The sequence below is a fragment of the Rhinatrema bivittatum genome, chromosome 2 (genome assembly GCF_901001135.1).
Source record: "Rhinatrema bivittatum chromosome 2, aRhiBiv1.1, whole genome shotgun sequence".
Lineage (NCBI taxonomy): Eukaryota > Metazoa > Chordata > Amphibia > Gymnophiona > Rhinatrematidae > Rhinatrema > Rhinatrema bivittatum.
In genome coordinates, this window is record NC_042616.1 from 701,808,039 (window position 1) to 701,832,479 (window position 24,441).

General features: G+C 41.1%; 1 protein-coding gene across 4 annotated transcripts in view; it reads right to left on the reverse strand.

Annotated features, from left to right (window-relative positions):
- RUNX1T1 (RUNX1 partner transcriptional co-repressor 1) overlaps positions 1-24,441 on the reverse strand; it is a 360,608-nt gene that overhangs the window by 306,559 nt on the left and 29,608 nt on the right. The window contains exon 2 of one of the 4 annotated variants that reach the window (XM_029591662.1): positions 22,809-22,936. The exons of the other annotated variants lie outside the window; for them this stretch is intronic. The gene's annotated coding sequence lies outside the window, so the exon portion shown is untranslated. The remainder of the gene's footprint in view (positions 1-22,808; positions 22,937-24,441) is intronic. 4 annotated transcript variants of the gene reach the window in all.

The following is a 24,441-nucleotide window of genomic DNA, read 5'->3' on the forward strand; positions in this document are numbered from 1 at the left end:
AAACACATAAAATAGTCCCCACTCAATAGAGCTTACAATCTAATCATGTTAAATTAATTAGAAACCATAAACATCTATCACTGCAAATGTACCACATCTCTCCTTAAATAACTGAACCGATTGCCCACCAAAAGCTTTCACAAAAGTAACAATTTCCAAATCTTTTAGTTTTCTTTTGCAGATATAACAAAATCCTCCTGTATGCCCAGCACTTTCTTCCGTATTTCAGACCCTAAATATTTTAAAAGAAACCTAAGTGCTTGTTGACTTACTCAATTCATGTTTGTAACAAAGAAACAAACATTTCAGGCAAGCTCTGTGACAATGCATCTATCAGAAAGTAAGTTCCAGGAACTGTAAATAAATCACGCTGTATATTTGCCTTACAGTGCCGCTGTCATGTTTGTAATTAGGGCCAGAGCAAGGGTATTAGGTGCCATAGGCAACCTTCAGCCTTATAAACTCCCTCTCCTCCACTGCTTGAGAGTTACCTGCTAAGGGCATCTCCTGCGCTCTTTGGCCTCTGGCAGGATGGGCTTCCCTGACAGCCCCCAGCCTCCCTAAGGTGTGGTGGTCTAGGCAGTCACCCAGTTTGCCTATGGGAACACCGGTCTTGTCTGTAATCGTCACTTTCCACAGTTCACATTTTAAGGGTACATTTTCAATACGATAGGCCAGCCCCCATACATAGCCAGTCAATTTTCAATCACAAGGGGGCCGAGGCAATAAAATTTGCGGAAAGCGGGCGCTGACTTTTCAGGGCCCGCTTTCTTAGCACATGCATGGCGCCTGCAAGGGGGGGGAGGGCGCCATGCAATAAAGAAATTAGGGGGGGTGGCACTAGCACGGAGGAGCTAGGGTCGCTAGCGCGACCTTAGCTCCTCCTTGCCTACGCGACCCCCGCGGTTCCCGGCAGTCTGCTGGCTCTGAACACCAACGCCGATAAACTCTGCGTCGGTTTTCATTACTGCAGCCGGCCGGTTATGAAAACAGACGCCGAGCATATCGGCGTCAGTCTTCAAAGCGGCCGGCAGAGGGGTTTTTTTTTTTTTTCCCCAACTTAAAAAAAAAAAAGTACAGAAAAGCAGTTTTTTTTTCTGCTTTTCTGTACTTTTTTTTCAGTGCGCTCAGCTATTAACGCCTGCTCCAGGCAGGCGTTAATAGCTGAGTGATGAGATATCTGAGGTCTGAGTCGCAAATTTATTTTTTTTTGCAATTGGAGTGAATGGGTAATAGCCTCATTCACATTCATTTGCATGGGATGAGTGCCATGACATTCACGCCGCGTCGAACGCGCATTAAATAGGCGCTAATTCCCCTATTGCATTAGGGGGTAGCTTAGCGCCTAATTAACCCACGTCCGACAACGGGTTAAACAGTGCACTCGGCTGAGCGCACTGTATTGCCTCGTCCGCAAGGTAACTGCCCAGGTTATTTGTGACTATCTGCTTCCTATGTGAATACGAGCACACATTTACAAATCAGTAGTGTTAAATGACAACATGAAATGCACGCAGTTTTGAAAATGAAATGAGGGACAGACTTTTTCAAGCCTCCCTCCTCTCTCCCCAAATCCCTTTTTAGTATGTGGCTAAAAGTGCCAGTTATGAAAGCAGGTACCTACTTTCTGGCAGCTAAAAATCCACTTAGCTGGATAGCACTGAACTTTACTAATGCCCCTGGAAAATACACATCAGCTTTTGAACTTTAATCACCTGATCCTTCCCCCCACCTCCCCCCCCCCCCAAAAAAAAAAGAAGAACTCAGATCTCAAGAAAATCAACAGGGCAGACTCAAACCCTAACTGGTTAATCATTTGTTGTTGTGCCATAGGCATTGTAGTAGCAGTTCCTGAATTAAAAAGGGGAAAGGCTGCAGAGAGCCAAATTTTTTTTTTTTTTTAATCCATTAAAAAAAAAAAAACATAAAAAAAATCCTGCATATCTGTCAGTGTACTGAAGGCTGGAAGAATGGAGAGCACAGTACGGGCAGGAACCTGGGATTGCTCACCCAGCCCTCTCCACACAATGCCTCGTGAATGAAAGGAACCAGGCCGGGCAGAGATAGCCCGCTGTCAGGAACCAGCCCTGACGTTTGTGGACAGACAGGGCTGGCCTGGCAGGATGTCAGAGCAGCACACTGCTGCCTGAGATACGCACTTTCACACACACACACACTCTCCGCCTGCATTGTTGGGCTTTTTTTCTTTATCTTCAGGTAATTAAACCAGGAAGCAGGGCTGATGTGGCGTTGTAGGAGCCTGACCCTGGGCCTGTGGCTCCACCATTCTGCCTATTGGCTTCCGCAAGGATTGGCCAGGGCAGGGATGGCATCCTTCGCTTTCTGACCATCCAGTGCTCTCTGCGAGGTTGAGTTCTCCCCCCCCCCCCCCTCCCGTGCCACCTTCTAGATTGGAATGAGATGGAGGGGGCAGGAATGGGGCCCTTTTGTTGTTTTGGCAGTCTGTCACCTGATATGAGCGTTGCCCTTCTGAAATTTATGACACAGTTTTAATGGGTAGCTCATTTGCACGTCATGTGTAGATCCAGGGTGCAGGTGACCAAAAATTATTGTAGGGAAAGTTGAAAAAAAAAATGATCCAGACAATTATATTAGCATCAGTATTACATGATCTCTTAGTTGGTGCCTTTTGTGGCTCTCTTATTAAAAAACAAAACATCAATTGTATCTTTTCTGTGACTTCAGTCATTCCTCTTGAAAAGACAATATGATCTTGTGCCCCTGTCAAATTTCAATTGCACTCAAAATTAGCTTTTTTTCAAATGGAATTTCCTCTCTTGACCCTTTGATGTTAGTAATTACTGACAGAACTGTAAAAAAAAACCAAACATTAATTTTACTTTTTCTTTTAAAGAAAAGATAATCCAGTGTTAACCACATTCTAAAATCGCCTTGTTCTGTCTTTTTCAGGAAAACAAAATGCAGAACCCTGCCCGGAAAAATAAGCTAATGGCTTGCATATGTACATATTCCTTTTTCAATTTCATTTGATCAAATTTCTTCCAAAAAAAAAAAAAAAAAAGGCTTCACTCATTCTCTCCCCTCTCCTTCTGGAAACTGGAGGGAACAAAATATTGAGAGAAAGAAGAAGAGTTTGCAGGAGAGACGGATACAAATGCCTGTCTGCTTGCCTGTGTTCAACGCGGAGATCCTTAAACGAAAACAACTGGCATGCTGCCAAATTCCTATAGCGGCAAAGAGATTCAAATAAATTGATTTCACGCATCCCACTGACCTGGGATCAGTGTGCAGTGGCACAATACACTCACAGCTTCATGTGGGGCAGAGCCCATTAATGCTAGCAAAACCCATGGAAAACTGCTAGATACAGCACTCTGTCAGAGAGCACTGGCTGAAAAGATAGATGTTTTTCTACCAGTTCCCAGTGAAAAGTATCAATGAATAAAGGCTGCCAATTAGTCTTGATATGAAAAATAACTTCTTTTCTTTCAATTCAACAAATGTATACCATTCGCAGGCTGCAACACAGTCAAGCTGCTTACAGAAAAAAAAACAAAAAAACTCAGCTCAGCCCATCAAAAACTCAGTTAAATTGAACTGCTGAACTGTAACATTAAATCCATTTTGGAAATAAGTATAATTGTTTAAAATATAAATAACCTGTCATTTTCCTCAGGGATGGAGCAGCGTCTCTCTCTTCTCCCTGGGGCTCTTCCAGCCCCTCAGCCAACACCTTAAGGGAGCCCTGCACCCTACGATCTGTCCTCTCTTAGGATTCTACTAAGCAGAAAAAGGGCAATTTTGAAAAGCCATTTACCCAGGTAACTTGGCTGTCCAAAAAAAAAAAAAAAAAAATAGCACACTCTTTCCATTGGTAAAACTACACACAGGGAAAGGCAACTTGCAGTGCACCGTCACCCGGGGAAAAGGTAGGTGGGCTTGCAGACAGGGTAAAGTCGAAGGAGGAAACACCACACAGAGTTTTGCCTGTTCAGAACTATGCATGCTAGCAGGTGCAAATCTCTGCAGCTGCTTTCTTCCCTAGGCAATTTCCAGAAGGAAAAAGTGCACTTTCACTTGCCCTTTTGAGGACCAGTGCAAAGTCCATGAGAAAAACGACCCACAGACGGGTGATTTGAGGGCTATTTTGAAAATTCTACCCAAAAGGAAGGCAGTTTTGAAAGCAGCCCCTCAAGTTTCCCTTTGCACACGAGGGCTGGCACGCATAGCGCAGGTACAAAATTCCTGCACGTTTTTCATCTGCAGGGGAGCAAGTGCTACGTACGCTTAGAGGTCTTAAAAATCATTTTCTGTGTGTATCTTCCTGCTCTTAACCGATCCCTTTCCCATGTGGGTAATAATGCATCCACTGTAGACAGCATGCATACTTTTACCTACAATGGGAGGTGGGGGGTGAAGAGCGTGATAATCAAAACTTATCTTTATGCAGGTAAAAAGCTTTGATTATTGCCTCCAGAGTTACCAGAGCTCCTTGAATAACCTGCAACCAATAATCTTCATATACAGATATGTTATTTTATCTTGAAAGGTTACTTTTGCAGTACATTCTGAAAATACTATATATGGATAAATTAACAGATCATAAGAAATAATCAGGCTGATACAGTACAGTGTGCTCCGACAGAGCGCACTGTTAACCCACCACTGGACGCACGTTTTCCCTTACCACTTATTCAGTAAGGGGCCGAAAATGCGCGTCCAATCCGCCGAACCTAATAGCGCCCGCAACATGCAAATGCATGTTGATGGCCCTATTAGGTATTCCCGCATGATTCACAAAGCAAAATGTACAGCCAAGCCGCACATTTTGCTTTCAGAAATTAGCGCCTACCCAAAGGTAGGCGCTAATTTCTTCGGGCACTGGGAAAGTGCACAGAAAAGCAGTAAAAATTGCTTTTCTGTGCAGCCTCCGACTTAATATCATGGCAATATTAAGTCGGAGGTCCCAAAGGGTAAAAAAAGTAAAAAAAAAATAAATTTGAAGTCGGCCCGCGGTTGTCAGGTCAAAAACCGGATGCTCAATTTTGCCGGTGTCTGGTTTCCGAGCCCATGGCTGTCAGCAGGCTCGAGAACCGATGCCGGCAAAATTGAGCGTCGGCTGTCAAACCCGCTGACAGCTGCCACTCCGGTCCAAAAGGAGGCGCTAGGGACGCGCTAGTGTCCCTAGCACCTCCTTTTGCCCATTTTTATCATTTCACTCCCATACTACAAAATCTCCACTGGCTCCCCATTGCTTTCCGTTCCCAATACAAAACACCCTATACAAAAACAGCTCCCCCTGGCTTGAAGATATGCCTCAATTCCGGCAATCGAACCGCCCCACCAGAAACGCCCTCGCCGGCACCCTCCAAACCCCCTCACTCAAAATTGGGCACCTCACCGCCACCAGGGAAAGAGCCTTCTCTATCGCGGGCCCCTCCCTCTGGAACTCCCTCCCAGCCAAACTCCGACTAGAACCATCCCTGAGCCACTTCAAAAAAGGAATAAAAACATGGCTGTTTAAACAGGCCTACCCCAACTCCTCCCAACCCTAGGCCTCCCACACATGCAGGATCCTGCATTCTCCATACAGCCCTTCCCACCTTTCCCACCCTGGTAACCCTTCCAGCACACCCCATGCTCCCCCCAACTCCCCCCCCTCCACTCCCCACCCCCCCCCCCCCGCCTTTTAGCCTCTTCAGCCTCCCCCCCCCACCTTCTTTACCATATCATTCCCTCCCTTACCTCTACCTCCCCTTTCGCATATATTCTCCCCCCCTTTCCCTCTCCCCTCACCCCTCCCCCCAACGCTGTAAATAAGTTCACATATGTAATATGTAATTTTGAACCCATATCTTTCCAATTAAGTTATCCATGCTTGCTTTCTCTTTTCTCTCGTACTTCGCTTTTTACCTTGTTCTTTATTATCCAATTATTATCCAATATCTCCCAGTTAAACCCCCCTGTTCAATGTAATTTCCTTTCTCAGTTAATTGTGAACCGACATGATGTGTCCTACGAATGCCGGTATATAAAAATGTTGAATAAATAAATAAATAAATTTTTACTGCCGGGCCTCGTTTAAATACAGAATCGCGCGCACAGGAGAGTGGCCTGTGCATGCGCCGGGAGAGCGGGCATTCGCCCGCTCTCCCGCGGACTTTACTGAATCGGCCCGAATGTTTGGTCAGTTGGTGAAGCTTAAACTTTTCATAAAGGTCAAAGAGGAATCTTTAACCTGAGAGACTCCTCAGGAAGCCCAAATAACTACAGAATAGTTCATGATCATTAGAACGATAAAAACCAAACACTTCACCCAGTGCACAGCTGTCATTATGGAGTCAGACTATGTTTAAGGCATCTTCTATTCATACGAACTTCTCAGAGAAATTCAGAGAACCTCAAAAATATGTGCACAGGATTAAATCTCTGTGGGATGAAGCTGAAGGTATCCCTCAAGCCCATCCAAATATGTGTTTAGCAGAATGAAGAAAAAAATGCTGCAGGCCAAATGTTTTCAGATAGCCATGAATGCAGCTAAGGATGCAAAATTAAGGCCATAGCGAGGATCAGATCATCAGATAATTGGCTGGACATGCCACCTCCACATTTCTTTAGCTTCCATTCCCCTTATGCAGTAAAATTAAGAGGCAAGATTAATGTTCAAATATTATACTGTAGCTGAGATTTTGTCTCTAGGTTTAATTTTTGTGACTAGGGGTCCATGTTTTCTTTGGAGCAGTGTTATTTGCTTTTCTCTTTCATATCTATAATCTGCCAATATAGATACATATTGCTATCTATCTATAGCATGAATGTACAGCAGCATTTCATCAACAGAATATCAAACTGTCTAAAACCAATGAACTTGGATTATCAGTGGGTTAAACTCTTTAAGCAACAAGGTAGTCTGGCTCTATTAATCAAAGTGAACACTGTCATGCTGGAATGGTTTCCACATCACCACAAAAAAAGTTTTGTATTGCTCTGCTCAGCAGCACAGAAGAATTTTTTTTTTTTTTAACATGGAAGAAACAGAAAAGAAAAAAAAGAGAGCCTCCTTCAGGATGAGAACACACAGCGCGTGATCAAATTAAACCTTTACACATAGAGATTAGCAATTCATACAGGGCGTGTTTCCTGGGAATCACTGTGTACTGATTTGACTTTGTGATTCCTATTCATTTCCACAGATACTTAAGTCGAGCCAAGGACAGGTGGCCCAATCTATGATTTTGATATTTCTTCTTCTTCTTTTATTTTAAATAATGTTGTACAGTTGCAGCAAATAGGACAGAGAAGATTAGCTTCGGGTAGACACGGATAACACACAATTGCATATCTTTCCTTAACTTCACAGTATCCAGAACACCCATTACCCATCAGCATTCTTCCACTAATGCATACCTAACATACATTCCAGTTCTGCCTGTTTAAAAGAAAGAGAGGCTGATTTATTAAAGATTTATGCTGGTTGTATCGATGGACATAACAAAGCATTTTCAATGGAAGAAAGCGCTGGCACTAAAGCAAAAACTGTGGCAAAAATGTAATAATTCATCCTCTCAGTCTTCTAACAATTCCTCAGGTTTTCTCTCTTGTTTTCTGAGTGGGGCAAATATCATCATGCCTTCCCCCCCCCCGGTGATCAGTTTTCTGCTGAAAAATATAGGTTATGTTAATGCCAAATCAGCATGACAATGGTACGTCAACTAGTTGTGCCCAGACAGGAAAGTGCTGCCAACGGCGTGCAAGCAGAATCCAAAGTTCTGCAGTTTGTTCAACAGCCGTTTCGTACTGTGTGAATTATTAGCATAAGAAATCTGATTCATTGTCATTAGTTTACCACTAACCATTTTCTGAAGGTGCAAGAGTGTTGCAGAACCAGGAAAAAAAAAAAAAAGAATTCACGCAGGGCTTACAGGCAGGGCTTGCAGCACTCTTATTTGGGCTTGGTGCTGGATGACATGCAGGTCCACTGGTTTGATGAGAAGCCGGGCATGGCCTGAAGTGCAGATGATACATCTTGGGGAAAATGACTTTGGTAAATGGTCATGTCATCATGACCAATGAATGCTGAGAGGAAGGATTTATGTCCTATTGTGGGTTGGCTTCGTAATACTATTATATGTCCGTCTGATATATCATTCCAAGGCCTACTTGTCTGGATCAGGTAATTTGGAGATGTGCCCGGGTTAAGGTTAATCAGCAGATTGGTTCCTGGCTTCGGGCATAAGGGGTAGACATGTTAAGCAGGTGTGGATTTGGGATGTGTGTGGTGGACTTTTTTGGCATAACAAGATTCATTTATCTGACATGGGATAGGATCAATTGGTTAAAAGGATATCCAGTTCAAAAACATATGAAGTCTTTTGGTCAGATAATTACCTTCTTTTAGTTACATTATTATGCGAGCAGAAATAAATCCAACCATATGGAAAAGGCAGATAGGAGCCTGATGAATTTAAACATGAACAGCAAAATAAGATGGTGGGAAAATAGTAGCACCAAGAAGTAGTTAACCAGTGGAACACCAGCTTAGAAGCAATAAATATAACAAAGTTGCACCAAAATGTGAGATATCAGTAAGGGGATTAGAGAAAAGGGCACCTTAGTACACCCAAGATGTGTGATTAATAAGAAGGGTGTTAAGGCAAAAAGAGCAAAAGTGGAGAAAGGAAAAAAAAAATGATTCCAGTACAGAATAATATAAGGAGACTTTACAAGGTTATCAAACGAGTTGTCAGATTGCTCAAAGAGAGTATTATGCTTGTCAGCTAGATACATCACTAAATAGATTGTTAGAGCTTTTTTCCATTGTGAAATCATTAGTAAGTAAACCACAAGATGACATTAATGCTTATCCAGCCTGTGATAAATTAGTTGACTATTTTAAGATAAAATAATGAATATTCAGTGTCAACTACTTTTGTCATTACCTGTTTATGTCAGCACCTCTGACAAGAACTGCATAGCACCAAAATGGACAGAGTTTAATACAATAATCATCAGATCACATTGAGTCGATTATAAATGGATGATATGTTCCACAATTTCTCAACTTGATCTATGACCATTTTGGCTAACCAGGGGAGTGAAGGCTTCAGTTGTTAATATAATCAGGAATATGGTAAATAGATCTGCATGCAAGGGCCATTGCTTAAAATTATGTTTAAAGCAATTCATAGAAACAAATATTGTCTATTGCATGAACTCTCAAAATGTCATCCATTTTCAAATTTCCCTACCCTGGCTAAAATTCTTTAAAAATGTGTATAACTACAATTTAATGAATCTGAGGGGATATTGGATGAACACAATTTGGTTTCCACAGGCAGTATAATGCAGAATTATTATTTGGTTTGATGGATGAGCTTCATAACCAATTAGAGTGAAGAGAAACTAGCATATTAGTCCAACTTGACCTGTCCAAGTCCTTTGATTCAGTGGGACATGACCTACTCCTTTGCCAACTCAGTCAACTTGGCATTAGCGGGATCATATTAAAATGATCTGATTCTAAAAGGGAAGAAGCAACAATTACAGCTGGGAACAGCGTGCTCCTCTTGGCACATTCTATATTCAGGAGTGCCTCAGGGGGCAGTTCTTTCCTCATGTTTTTGTCTATGTATTGCATTTTATGAGTGTTTTAATTGTAACCCACCTTGAACAATTGTATTGGAGGGTCATGAAATAAATTTTATAAATAAATACCTCATTCCAGGAAGTCTTGGGAGGGTGTTCTTTTGCGGTAATCTTAGTCTGCGTCATTGGTGGTGGTGGGGGGGGGGGGGGGGGGAAATCATGGGATAGGCTGCCTATCCTCTGCCTGTGGTGGAATACCAAAGTATGTTTTGGGGCAAGGTGGTGTTGAGAGATTGGCCAGGCATCTGTATGTTTGACTACAGTAACCCTTTGTGGATTTGGTGTGATAGGGCTCAGTCACATTGATGGAGAGGCTTCCTACTGGGATGTGGTGGGACCCTCGTAGGGAGGTGGCAGACACTGCAGGAGTCTTCAGGCAGAGTTAGCTTGGGGGTGGTGCATCTTGCTGGGGGTGTTGTGGATGTCCACCAGGGCAACGTTTGGTATTGTAATCATATGGCTCAGCAAGTGTATTGTGTTACTATGTCATTAAAGCTGTGGCCTTTTGATTACCAATAATGTTGGTTGTGGTTTTTGGGGTGAATGTGGATGCATCTGGCCAGGATGGGGAAACAGACTGTAAAATACTAACAGAGATTAGACTGGCTCGTAAAATGGGCAACACATTAGTAATGGGAGACTTCAGTTATTTGTAAACCACCTGGAAAAGTTGATAAGTGGTATAGAAATCTGTTAAATAAGTAAATAAATATTCACATACTGATTTGGGTAAATGTCATAGCACATGGAGAGGTAAAATTCCTAGATGCCATCAATAACTGCTTCATGCAGCAGTTGGTCATGGAACAAAGGAGAAGAGGAAATAAATAAGATCTGGTTCTAGTGGAACACAGGACCTTGTACAAGAAATAAAGGTGGTGAATCCATTTCGCAACAATGATCACAAAGTAATAAAATAAAATTTGACATAATCACTGGAGAGCAAAGAGAAAAGAAAACTACTGCAATAGCATTTAACTATATAAAGGGAGAATATGACAAAATGAGGATATCTGTTAGAAAAAAATTGAAAGTAACATTCCACAAGGTTAAAAACTTGCAGGAGATACGGACACTGTTTAAAATTACTGTTCTTGAGGCCCAGACAAAATATATTCTATGCATTAAAGATTGATCAAAAAACAAATGACTTCAAGTGTGGTTTAATAGTGAGAGTGAAAGAGGCAATTAAAGCCAAAAGGGCATCATTCAAAAAATGGAAAGCAGAACCAAATGAGGAGAATAGGGAAGAGCATAAGCATTTCCAAGATAGATGTAAACAAGTAATTAAGTGGGCTATGAGAAACTTTGAAAAGAAGCTTGCCATAGATATATACAAAAGTAACAACAACTTTTCTTCACGCATATCCAGCATAGCTCTCTGCTTCAATGGCAGGGGTGAAAGTCTGATACTTCACTTTCAATGCATATCCAGCATAACTCTCTGCTTCAACGACAGGGGGAATGAAGAAAGGTGGATCTATATACAGACAACAACCAACAAGGACTGAATTATTTAGTCTGGGTGGGTAGGTGGGTGTGGGTGTGGCTTGCTTATTGCGGCGGTTGCTACCCCTAACTAATTGGGCTAGATATTTCACTTAGATGCAGTTCCAACACTGCTCTCTCATTAATGGTGGGGGTGGAAGGAAAATAGAACCAAAAGGTTACTAAGAGCCAAGAGTAACGTGTGAAACTTGCTGGGCAGACTGGATGGACCGTTTGGTCTTATTCTGCCATCATTTCTATGTTTCTATATATTCAAAGCAAAAAGCCACTAGATGACCAAGAGGTAAAAGGTAAGGTATAGTCAAGGAGGTCAAGAAAAATAGCAGAAAAACTAAATGAATTCTTTGCCACTGTCTTTTCTGCAGAGGATGTCGGGGTCATACCCACCACTAAAAACATTCTTTGATGGTGAGGACTCTGAGCAACTAGATGTGAAACTGGAGGACATAATTCAGATTGACAGACTAAAGTAAACAAAATCACTGGAGCTGGATGGTCACCACAGAGTTATGAAGGAATTAAAAAATGATATCGCAGACCTGTTTCTGGGGATTTACAATATATTATATTTACAGGGCCACTGTAAGGGTATTAAGTGCCCTAGGAGAACCTTCTGCCTTGCATCCAACCCCCCCCCCCCCCCCCCATCATGCTGCACCCTACTGGTTCGAGTGAGGATGAATGGGTCACTCGGTTGGCAGCAAGAGAGAAAAGAGACAGCCACTGCCACGGCGGTGGTAGTGGCAACTCAGCAGCTCCTGGCAGGATATTTCACCAATGACCGATGCATCCGTCCTCACCTGATCCAACTACTGGCTCGAGCTGGTAGGGGGCGGCACAATGGACAAGCCGCTCATCGGTGAAATATCCTGTTGGCAGCTGCTGAGCTGCCACGGCAGTGGCTCTCTCTTCTCCCTTGCTGCTACAGCTGCTGACCCTGGGACCCTGCTGCCCTAAGCCCCCACCCAGTTCGCCTAGTGTTTCCGCCGGCCCTGAATATTTTAAAGCAGCCATGGTATCAAAAGACTGGAGAGTAGCTAATGTGAATGACAAGTTTTGAAAAGAGCTCCTTGGGTTACTTTGAGAAAATACCTGATGGAAGTTCCACAAGTTTCCTCCGAAATTTGTTTTCTTCCTTTTAAATCATATTATTTGGGCCAGCAGGGAGTGTTGCAATCACCAATGGATTTAGGAAATCTATCTGCGTTCTTGGACTCTTTGAGAGGGCTATACTTGCAGTTTCCTTTCTATATGAACAAGTTTTGAGTTTTATTATGAAATGTTACATCAGGAATATGAATGTTAATTTATGCAGTCAGGATGTACCTTGACCTGGCAAGAGTTACACAAGAAAGAAGAAAAGGCTTTCTGGGTTTATGCAAAGACGTGCCGGCTCTCGAAGCCTCTTTTCTTCTTAGATATCCATGCAAATGTGTGGTGAAGCTTAACCCTAATTGCTTTATTTTCTTTGCTCCTGAGCAACTGCAAGGGTTTTCTAGAAGCCATGATTAGGGTTTCGCCTGCTATAGCCCAGAAGATGGAGAATTGACAAGATGGAGAATTGTGTACAAGTGAATACTTCTGCTATTGCCTTTGCTTTATGTTTATGTTTTTCTCCTCTTTTCTTTGCTCCCTCTCTATGTCGTTTCGGTTATGTAATGAGAGACATTTTCTTATCTTTCTTTAATATTGCTCTCATGATGTTTCTGTGCAAAGTTGTTCTTTGCATTTTTTATTGAATGAAATTAATACAGTTTAAAAAGAAAACAACAAAAAAAAACAAAATTACTGACCACAAAAATAGACCTATTTTAATGGGGGAGAGTCATTATGGTTTTTGCCTTACCAATTTACTAGATTATTTTGAATGGGTAAATAAATAGGCAGATAAAGGTGAGTGAGTTGATATAGTGTAATTGTATTTTCAAAAGGCATATGATAAAGTTCCCCATGAGAGACTTCATAAGAACCTGGGAGGTCATGAGATCAGAGGAAGTGTCCTACTGTGGATTAGTAACTGGATAAAAGATAGGAAACAGAAGGTAGATCTAAATGGTCAGTTTTCCAAATGGAGAAAGGTCATGAGTGTCCCAGGGATCCATTTTGGGATCTGCACTATTTAGCATATTTATAAATGAACTGGAGAAAAGAACAAGGAGTGAGGTGGTTAGACCTACAGATGATATAACATTATTTCAAGTCATTAAAGCTGCAGTGGATTGTGAAGAACTGCAGAAGGACTTTAAGACTAGGAGAGTGGCAGATGCAATTTAATGTGGGCAAGTGCAAAGTAATGCATGAGGGAAAAATAATCACAACTATAAGTAAACTATGCTTGGTTCTGTATTAGGAGTCACCAGCCAGGAAAAGGACCTCTGAGTACTTGTTGACATGACAATACCTTGAAATCTTTGGCTCAGTGTGTGGTAGCTGTCAAAAAAAGGCAAATAGAATGTTAGGAATTATTTGGAAAGGAAAAGAGAACAAAACAAAATATTATAATGCCTTTGTGTAGATCCATAGTGTGATCACACTTTGAATATTGTGTGCAATTCTGGACACCCCATCTCAAAAAAGATATAGCAAACATAGAAAAGGTACAGAGAATGGTGACAAAAGTGATAAAGGGGATGGAAAAGCTCCCTTATGGAGAAAAGCTAAACAGATTAGGGCTCTTTAGCTTGGAAAAAGCATTAGGGGATGTGATTGAAATGTATAAAATCATGAGTTGGGTAAAATAGGCAAATAAGGAATGGTTATTTACCCATTCAAATAACACTAGGACCAGGGAACACTCTATGAGACTAGCAACCATCAGATTTATCACTAATCATAGGAAGTATTTTTTCACTCAGTATACAATCAAGCTGTGGAATCTGTTGTCAGTGGATGTGGTCAAGGCAACTAACATACCCCCTCATTTATCAAAATGCTATAAGGCGTTTTTGCATGCGATAGCACCATATCGTATGGTGTGATGCAAATCCAAAAAAGAGGAGGAGTGGGCTGGGTTTACCTACATTTTCAGTTGAGAGAGAGAGAGACTGGCTAGACATGAAGCCCTCACCCTAGATAGGTATTTATATCCCTATGGGAGGCCCACCTAGTAACTCGAGGTGAGTTTTAGGTATTAGTGTAGGGGGTTAGGGGCCACTTTGACAATCAAAGTGAGACATATGAACAGAACAGTGCTCTCCTGTGAATTTTTTATGACACTTGGAGTGAGGAAACTCACCCAAAGATGAGATTTGTGCAAAGTTCTCTCAACCTAGCTTGATGTTACCCAGGTAGAGAGTCCATCAAGCTAGGGTGAGAGAACATTGCACAAATCTCATCTTTGAGTGAGTTTCCTCACTCCGAAGGTCATCAAATCTTCACAAGACAGCACTGTTCTGTTTGGACATCTCACTTTGAATGTCAAAGTGGCCCCTAACCCCTACACTAATACCTAAACTTCACCTTGAGTTACTAGGTGGGCCTCCCATAGAGATACAAATACCTATCTAGGGTGAGGGCCTTATAGATTAATTCTCTCTCTCTTTCTCTCTCTCATGTAGGAAATACCACATTCAGGCACTTATCTCAAAGTGCAAAAAAGTTACTTCAATTTGTGGTAACTTAGCTCTTTGCATAGGTATTAGGCAGTTTATTGCAATTTGCACTATTACCATAAAACACACCCCTTTTTCTATTGCAGGCGATATTTAGTGCATTTTGATAAATCCAGGCCATAGTGAGCTTCAAAAGAAGGTTAGAAAAGTTCCTGAAGGAAAAGCCATAAACAGTTAGTAGCCAGGTAGATTTGGGATAGCCATGCTTATCCTTGGGGGGCAAGATACAAAACATTGATCAACTATTGGGGGATCTGCCGGGTAATTGTGACCCGGACTGGTCACTGTCGGAAACAATGCTGGGCTTGAAGGACCTTTTTCTGACCTTGCATGACATATCTTATGTTCACAGTTTCCACAGCCTGTCTGCTTCCTTATTCCTGTCTATACTGCTAAGGATATATATCATTTGTCAGCCAAAGAAGTGTTACCATTTGTAGGCTATCACTTCTTAACCCACTAAGTTATTGTAGTTCCCATTGGTTCTCTACCATCTTGGGTAGATGAGCATATAAAATAATTTCATAAAGAAGAACTCTTGGAATTTGAACTGATATTCCCAGGCTGTCATGACTCAGGCTCAGAAGGTCAAGCTAAAATTCCAATTATAGCTACATAAAGTGAAGAGAGAACATTTAAAAATGCAAATCATATAAGAGCTTAAAGCTATTAATCACACCCCTATAGAGGAAAATGAGGATCATAACACTGATCAGCTCAACCTGGTGAAAACGGACTGGAAAGCAATACTGATCATTTAGCCAAGGGATGGAAAAATAATTAGAAAACTTAGGCACTAGCAAAAAATGTTTAGGAGCCAAGGAAATTTAATTTGGTCTTGCTTTTTTAGCCTTGGTTCAATATGAACATATGTTTACTGGGTGGTACTGAATGTATTTATGTATCTGGGTGTGTCTTCCCCCTTATAAAAAAAACTTTGAAATGGCTGGACTTAGCTCCACCAAACTTTGTGGAGCTAGGTCTGCTTTTCAAATTTGATGAGTGGTTGGGAGGGAAAACAGGAGAAGGACAAAATTGGCACTTTCCCATAAGAAATGCATGGTGGCTGAACAGAGGCTATCTAGAATGTTATGTTTTCAATTGCTTTTTCTTGACTTTTGATTTTGCTGTTTGATTCTTTTCCTTTATATGTTCCTTTCCCCTCTCCTCCAGGATCTCTCCCCTTTCTCCTCACTCCAAGGATCCCTCTTCCCTCTGCTTCCAGTCATTCTCCCCTCTAGCCCCATCTCCCTCCCTCAGTTTCTATCTCCTCCTGTCTTCTGGCACTCTTCTTTACAACCCAGCAATAGGGCTCCACTGGCAGCAGAACTTCTGAAACTTTTTCTCCCCAGTGTGAGCCAAACTAGTGCTAAATACCACAACTTCCTCTGTCCAGGTCTTGCCAGCCGTTGAGGACTTCCTCACCCTGGCTGTGCTAGCCCCATCTTCTTATCTCTGGCCTTGCTAGTTGCAGCCATTAAAACTCTGACTCCGTGGTCTGCACCTTCCCTGCATCTCTTCCATTAGGTTCTCAGGACCCAAATTTTAGGTTTCCAGGCAATCTGGCACTTGGGAATTTTCCATCCCTGACTTATTATCCCATCCCTTTTTAAGCTATTTTTTAAAAACAAATTTGCTTAAAAAATAACTGTGCAAAAAAAAAAAAAAAGATGCAATTAGGGTAAAGTGTGTTTCCACTCTAATTTCCAGCAAAGAGAACTACTTTTGAAAGAAGCATGGTGAAGTATGACCCAAACATTTTCAAGCAAGCTGTTTGACGTTTCTGAGCATGATTAACTAAGGACTGTTTAATGGATTGGAATTTACATGTTAATAGGGGATACTTTCTTGAAGTAGACAAGAATTTAATGAGAACAGATCGCTAGTATAATTGTTTAACTATTTTTACAGTAATTGCACATAATTATTCTGCATTTTTTGAAGCACATACTATTTTTTTTTTTAAAAAGGAATTACAAGATATTTTTTTAAAAGGGATAAGTGATTCATATTGTTTCCAAACTGTTTCACTGGGTTCAGTTGATTAGTGTTATAATGATAACCATGTCCCTCTGCAGCAGGTCATCCCTAAACCTGCCCTGGGGACGCCACAGCCAGTCAGATTTTCGGGATCTCCACAAAGAATATGCATGAGATAAGTTAGCATATACAGCATTTCCAATTATCTCATGCATATTCATTATAAAAAGCCTGCAATCCTGATTATCTATAGAGTATCCAAGACAGGTTTGGGAAGCCCTGAGCTACAGTATTGTGTAATTACTAATATTAGGCTCCTAGAAGATTGAATTTTGAAATGTTTTCCGATCACGTTGTTTAGCTGTGGCTAGCTTCTATTCAAGATACCAAGATTCCCAATCATTTTATTAAACAGTTTGATGATAACTTTGCAGTGCCTTGCAGAAATACATCTGTATGTAAATGGGGGTTCATCGGCCCTTGTTATGCTATCACCTGCATGGTTATCAGTCAATGACTATCACTCTGCTATCTTTTCAGACCAGAAGGAATGTTCGACTGGACTGCCTTCCATGTCCTCACAACTATCGCTACAGATTTCATTCAACCTCTTTTAACCCAAGTTTTGTAATGTGCCACGTTAATAAAACGTTCAAGTGTGAGGCTGCCTGAGAATTGAACTCTGCCATTAGCACAATGCCTCAGATAATTTGTAGTTCTACAAGTATTATTAAAATGGCTCAACATGTTGTATTACCATGGAAATTGTGGAAAACATAGATACCCCAACAAATATTACTTTTTCTCAATGGTATGAAGTAATGAAAACCACATGTGTAAATCTGCATTCCCTGCAGTAGTTCAAGCTGCAGCTAATAGAAAATACAGAAAGTGAACTCTGCCATATAAAGGACTCTTTTACAGAAATATAATGTGAAAACCAGATGCAGGCAGAAAGCCTTAATCACAGATGGGAATGTAATCACTGGCATACAGAAGACTTTTTTTGATCAATCTTAACCATATGCGAAATGTATTTCTTTTCCAAGGAATGCAATAACTTGAGAAAGGCTTCTATTTGAATTCGGTTAACCTCATATTCCTGGTGCTTTTATCTTATTCTTGCTCCCCACCCCGCCAAACATAGGCTAAGGCCAGCATTAAAAAAGGAAGAGTCATGGGCCCTGGCAAAACATTTTTGTATCACTTTATCTTTCAAAACTTTAATAGACTGTAAAAGCTACACATATCAGAAACAGCCTCAAAAGAAAATCAGACACAGTTACTGTGTATTTAAACTATTGCCAGGAATCTCTTTCTTACATAAATACATTTCCCAGGGGATCATCTCACCATTCAGTTCCCTTTTTCCCCCTATTCTGCACATCTAGAGCCTGGTTTATCAAAAGAATTCTCCCCAGTCTGTTCTGATGGAAAATTACTTTGATAAATTAGGTCTGTGATGCACAGAGTTTTATTCTGTTTTAGAAAAGTAACATTAATATACCTTGCATTTTTATTAATTGAAATGTATGTATTTCTTTCCCCTGAGAAGCACCTGCACACGTTTTAAAAAGCACGAGAACATGGGCTCAGCTGGTTACCGGGGGTTAAGTCTATAAAATAAAGTAGCTACAGTGTAAAATAATGAATTTATTAAAGCCACTTGGGAACTATGCTTTTATGCAGACATCCAGGCCATAACCTTCAAGAACTTCTCCTGGCAGGGGCTGACTCGGGTGTCTATGTGAAATTAGAGTTACCTAAGATGCTTTTTCTAAATGTAATTCTGACACTATAATTGTGGTCTGCCAGTACGTGAAATCTTGGCACCTCCATGTCCCATTTGACTGGTTCAAGGACATTTTTTTTTTCAGTTTATACAAAGCACCGAATTCACTTTTAATTTCAGTAAATCCAAAAAACATACTAGATGGGAAAATAACTTCTCTCATTCGCTGCCCCTGGCAAAACTCTTGAGTGAGGACCCTATGCTAATAAATGACCTATTGGAATGACACTGCACAATATTCTTGGCAAGGATTTTGATTACTGTAGAACTGATCTACAGCTGCAGAAATAGTTTTGCATGTTGAGGGACTGGGAAAGAAGTTAAAGGGGTATTTCATCTTGACTAGCTGAAAACTTAACGTTCAAATTCTCCCACCAATGAATGCACAGTGCTAAAAGATAAAATGATTAAGGATCAAAAGATTAAAAAAAAAAATTCTTCTGTGTCATTTGGGGGGTTGTTTTAGATATGCTGTATTTGACTGCCATCTGCACCCCTTGTTGAACTTATAAGAGTTCAGAAGGTGTGTGTTTGGGTGGGGGGGGGGGGGAGTGCAGTGGGTTGGAGGAGGGCACACAGCTTTCTGAAGGATTCAGTGTGGGGCTGGGAAGGGGGAGAGGGAACAGAAGAATTGCACAGTGGGGCACAATAAAGCCTAAAATAATGAAGAAAACAACATTCATACTTTAAAATTGTATTTTTCCCCTTTAGGAGAAGTATAGAACTAGAGTGCTGCTTTATTATCAACTGAAAATGGGGTACGTATGCTTCTTGGAATAAAGTCCAGACACATACTGCATATTCATTGCCTTCTCTCTATAATGAAGAATGCTTTCCTAAATTATTATAAATCTCTCTAAAATGTCAATCCAATAGATAGATATAGATATTTTTTTTAACAATCTACTCTTCCAATCCTTGAGAAAAGATGAAGAGTTATTAAATACAGAGAACAATCTCCCAGCCTCCACACCATTCAGTGCAGTAAACCAGAGCGAACACCATGAAAGCTCTTGCTTTGTGTAAATTTTTTGTCTTTTTTTTTCCTCTCATCTAATTTCATCTGCGAGAGACTGTCCCTAGAGGACATGGGAAGAGAGAAACCAATTATAACCAGAGGCTGGTTTCTCCAAAATGAAGGCATCTGTTCTATACCAATGACTTCCATATGGAAGAGAAATAGAACTTTGAAGGCATCTGTGTTCATGTCTGAGAGTCACAGATCACAGGGTCTACTGTCTGTAATTGCCCAGCTGCAATACGATTTGGTTGTTACTGTTTTTCAGCTGATAACCTCCAACCCCCTCCCTTTAAAAAGAAAATTTTAGAAAACAAATCACAGATTTTCAAATACAATCTCTTGTGTTTACTTCTCTTGCTGTGTTTTTAAAATCACTTTCTGAAGATAAGATTTAAAATCTGTAGTGTGTTAGCTGAATCATTTCTGGGTCAAGTCCAACTTTAAAAAAATAACTGAAATTACTTTGCATGCTCTATGTTAAACTTTAGGTAAAATGGATGGTGCGGATCAAGCTTTGGTGCCCCTTCTCATAACGCTCATGGAATTCACTCACCAGCGTATCCATTAAAGTAACCAGGCACAGAGCACAGCTTTCTGCCATTGCATATTAAGATGCCAAATTTAGTGCCCGACATATATAGAGAGGAGGCACTAAATAAATTATATTCAGTGCTTTTGAAGCACTACTTAAAAAGAACTTGGTCCATTTTGTACACTGCTTTCTATGGTATAATCAATACATTTTGGAAGGAAATTAGTGATCAAATACCTGGAAGCTAGAGTGGCAGACCTGGAGGAGCTAAGGCAGACAGAAAAGGTATATAGATGAGACCTTCAGGGACATAGAAGCCAAGACCCAACTCCAGTCTGGCAGCCATGGTGCTGATTTGGAGGAGGATGGTCTCCTGGTTGGAGAGCATCAACCTGGTGCAGAAGAAAGTTACTCTAGCGAGGACCTGCTCTCCAGGTAATGCATTGTCCTCTCACACTGAGAATTTGTCTCCCAGGACTACTGCCCAGGACAGAAGGGTTAGGTTGGCAGTCATAGTTGGTGATTTGATTACTAGGAATGTACTTAGCTGGGTAGCTGGTGGGTGTGAGGATCGCCTGGTAACATGCCTACCTGGTGCGAAGGTGGTAGGCCTCATGCATCACCTAGAAAGGATTGTAGACAATGCTGGGAAGGAGCCAGCTGTTGTGATGCATGTGGCACCAACGACATAGGAAAATGTGGGAGGGAGGTTCTGGAAGCCAAATTTAGACTCTTAGATAGAAAGCTGAAAACCCGAACCTCCAGGGTAGCATTCTCTGAAATGCTCCCTGTTCCATGTGCAGGTCCCTAGAGGCAGGCAGAGCTCCGGAGTCTCAATGCATGGATGAGACTATGGTGCAAGAAAGGAATTCAGTTTTATAAAGAACTGGGGAATCTTTTGGGGAAGGGGAGAGTCTTTTCCAAAGGGAAGGGCTCCATCTTAAGCAGGGTGGAACCAGGATGTTAGTGCTAACCTTTAAAAGGGAGATAGAGCAGGTTTTAAACAAGAACAAAGGGGAAAGCTGACAGTCACTCAGCAGTGAATGGTTCAGAGGGAGGTATCTGCAAAGGATACTAATGAAGCATTAGAGTTAGGGCATCTCAACAGAGAGGCTCCAATAATAAGAAAAGTAGCCCATATAATCAATAAGTAAAGAATCACCTGAGCTAAAAGATTCCAAATCATCCCAAACAACTGAAAAGAAGAATGTTTATACAAACAAAAAACACACTTTGAAATGATTGTATGCTAATGCCAGAAGTCTAAGTAGTAAGATGGGAGAGTGAAATTGTATAGCAGTAAATGATGCCATAGACTTACTTGGCATCTCAGAGACATGGTGGAAGGAGGATAAACAATGGGATAGTTCTTTACCAGAGTACAAATTATATTGCAATGATAGAGAAGAACAACTTGGTGGTGGAGTGGTGCTTTATGTTCGGGATTGCATAGAGTCCAACAGGATAAAGATCCTGCAAGAGACTAAATGCACAATAGAATCTTTATGGGTAGAAATCCTTTAATGTGTTGGGGAAGAGTATAGTGATAGGGGTATACTACTCTCCCCCAGGCCAAAATGATGAGATGGACAGTGAAATGCTAAGAAAAATTAGGGAAGCTAACCAAGGAGGTTATTTACTAAAGCTTTATCGCATGTGTTAGGGTCTTTTCGCATGCGACATAAAGCAAATTAGGGGGAGGGGAGGAGTCGGAGTGGGGAGGGGGAGGAGTCGGCCGTGGCACCACTGCTGGCAATAATGTGAGGAACATTATTGCTGGCAGTAGCTCGGCGAATAGCACCACCTTTCATGGTGGCGCTATTCGCACGAAAGGCTTCAGCCGGCCGCACTGTGGCCAGCAAAATCGCACCGCCGTGGTGTGAACAGCTGCAGTCTTTCACAGGCCCATCCCCCTTCACCCCACCCCCTTTTTCGCTGGATTCATCATTTTGTGAAGAATAATGAATCCAGCCCCAAATTGGAAATGCAGTAATAATGGGATATTTCAATTACCCCAATATTGACTGGGCAAATATGACATGCTAGAACCAACAAGAGAGGGAGCAATTTTAGATCTAATTCTAAGTGGAGACCAGGATCTGGTGAGAGAGGTAATAGTGGTGGAGCAGGTTGGCAATAGTGATCATAACATGATCCAATTTCAATTAATGACAGGAAGGGAGACAGTAAGTAAATCCATGGCTCTAGCACTAAACTTTCAAAAGGGAAACTTTGACAAAATGAGGAAAATAGTTTTAAAAAACCCTGAAAGATGCAGCTACAAAGGTAAAGAGTGTGCAACAGGTGTGGACATTGTTTAAAAATACGATCTTAGAAGCATAGTACAGATGTATTTCATGCATTAAGACAGGTGGAAGGAAGGCCAAGCGATTGTCAGCATGGTTAAAAAGTGAGATAAAGGAGGTTATTTTAGCCAAAAGATTTTTCATTCAAAAATTGGAATAAGGAACCAGAGGAAAATAGGATAAATCAAACATTGCCAAGTTAAACGTAAGACAGATAAGAGAGAACTTGAAAAGAAGTTGGCCGTAGAGGCAAAAACTCATAATAAAAATTTTTAAAAATATATCCGAAGCAGAAAGCCTGTGAGAAAGTCGGTTGGACTGTTAGATGATCGAGGGCTTAAAGGGGCACTTAGGGAAGATAAGGCCATTGTGGAAAGACTAAACAAATTCTTTGCTTTGGTGTTTACTGAAGGGGATGTTGGGGAGATACCTGTTATGGAGTTTTTCAAAGATGTTGAACTGAACCAAATTCTGGTGAATCAGGAAGATGTAGTAGGTCAGATTGACAAACTGAAGAGTTGTAAATCACCTGGACCAGATGGTATACATCCCAGGGTTCTGAAATAAATAAAAAATGAAATTTCAGACCTATAAGTAAAAATTTGTAATGCATCATTAAAATTGTTTAAAGACTGGATGGTAGCCAATGTAACCATGCTATTTAAAAAGGGTTCCAGGGGAGATCTGGGAAACTATAGACCGGTAGCCTGACTTCAATGCCGGGAAAAATCATGGAAACTGTTATAAAGAATAAAATCACAGAACATTTAGATAGACATGGTTTAATGGAATGCTGCCAGTATGGATTTACCCAAGGGAAGTCTTGCCTCACAAATCTCCTACATTTTTATGAAGGGGTGAATAAGCATGTGGATAAAGATGAACTGGTAGATGTGGTGTATTTGGATTTTCAGAAGGCATTTGACAAAGTTCCTCATGAGAGGCTTCTAAGAAAACTAAAAAGTCATGGGATAGGAGGTGATATCCTTTTGTGGATTGAAAACTGGTTAAAAGACAGGAAACAGAGAGTAGGATTAAAATGGTCTGTTTTCACAGTGGAAAAAGGTAAATAGTGGAGTGCCTCAAGGATCTGTACTGGTGCTTTTTATATATTTATAAATGACCTGGAAAGAGGCATTATGAGTGAGATGCTTAAATTTGTGGATGATACAAAATTATGCAGAGTAGTTAAATCTCAAGCTGATTGTGATAAATTGCAGGAGGACCTTGTGAGACTGGAAGATTGGGCGTCCAAATGGCAGATGAAATTTAATGTGGACAAGTGCAAGGTGATGCATATAGGGAAAAATAACACTTGCTGTAGTTACACAATATTAGATTCCATATTAGGAGCAACCACCCAGGAAAAAGATCTAGGCATCATAGTGGATACTATTTTAAAATCATCGGCTCAGTGTGCTGCAGCAGTCAAAAAAGCAAACAGAATGTTAGGAATTATTAGGAAGGGAATGGTTAATAAAACGGAAAATGTCACATTGCCTCTATATCGCTTCATGGTGAGACCGCACCTTGAATACTGTGTACAATTCTGGTCGCCGCATCTCAAAAAAGATATAGTTGCGATGGAGAAGGTACAGAGAAGGACAACCAAAATGATTATTGATAAAGGGGATGGAACAGCTCCCCTATGAGGAAAGGCTGAAGAGGTTAGGGCTGTTGAGCTTGGAGAAGAGACGGCTGAGGGGGGATATGATAGAGGTCTTTAAGATCATGAGAGGTCTTGAATGAGTAGATGTGACTCGGTTATTTACACTTTCGAATAATAGAAGGACTAGGGGGCATTCCATGAAGTTAGCAAGTAGCACATTTAAGACTAATCGGAGAAAATTCTTTTTCACTCAATGCACAATAAAGCTCTGGAATTTGTTGCCAGAGGATGTGGTTAGTGCAGTTAGTGTAGCTGGGTTCAAAAAAGGTTTGGATAAGTTCTTGGAGGAGAAGTCCATTAACAGCTATTAATCAAGTTTACTTAGGGAATAGCAACTGCTATTAATTGCATCAGTAGCATGGGATCTTTAGTGTTTGGGTAAATGCCAGGTTCT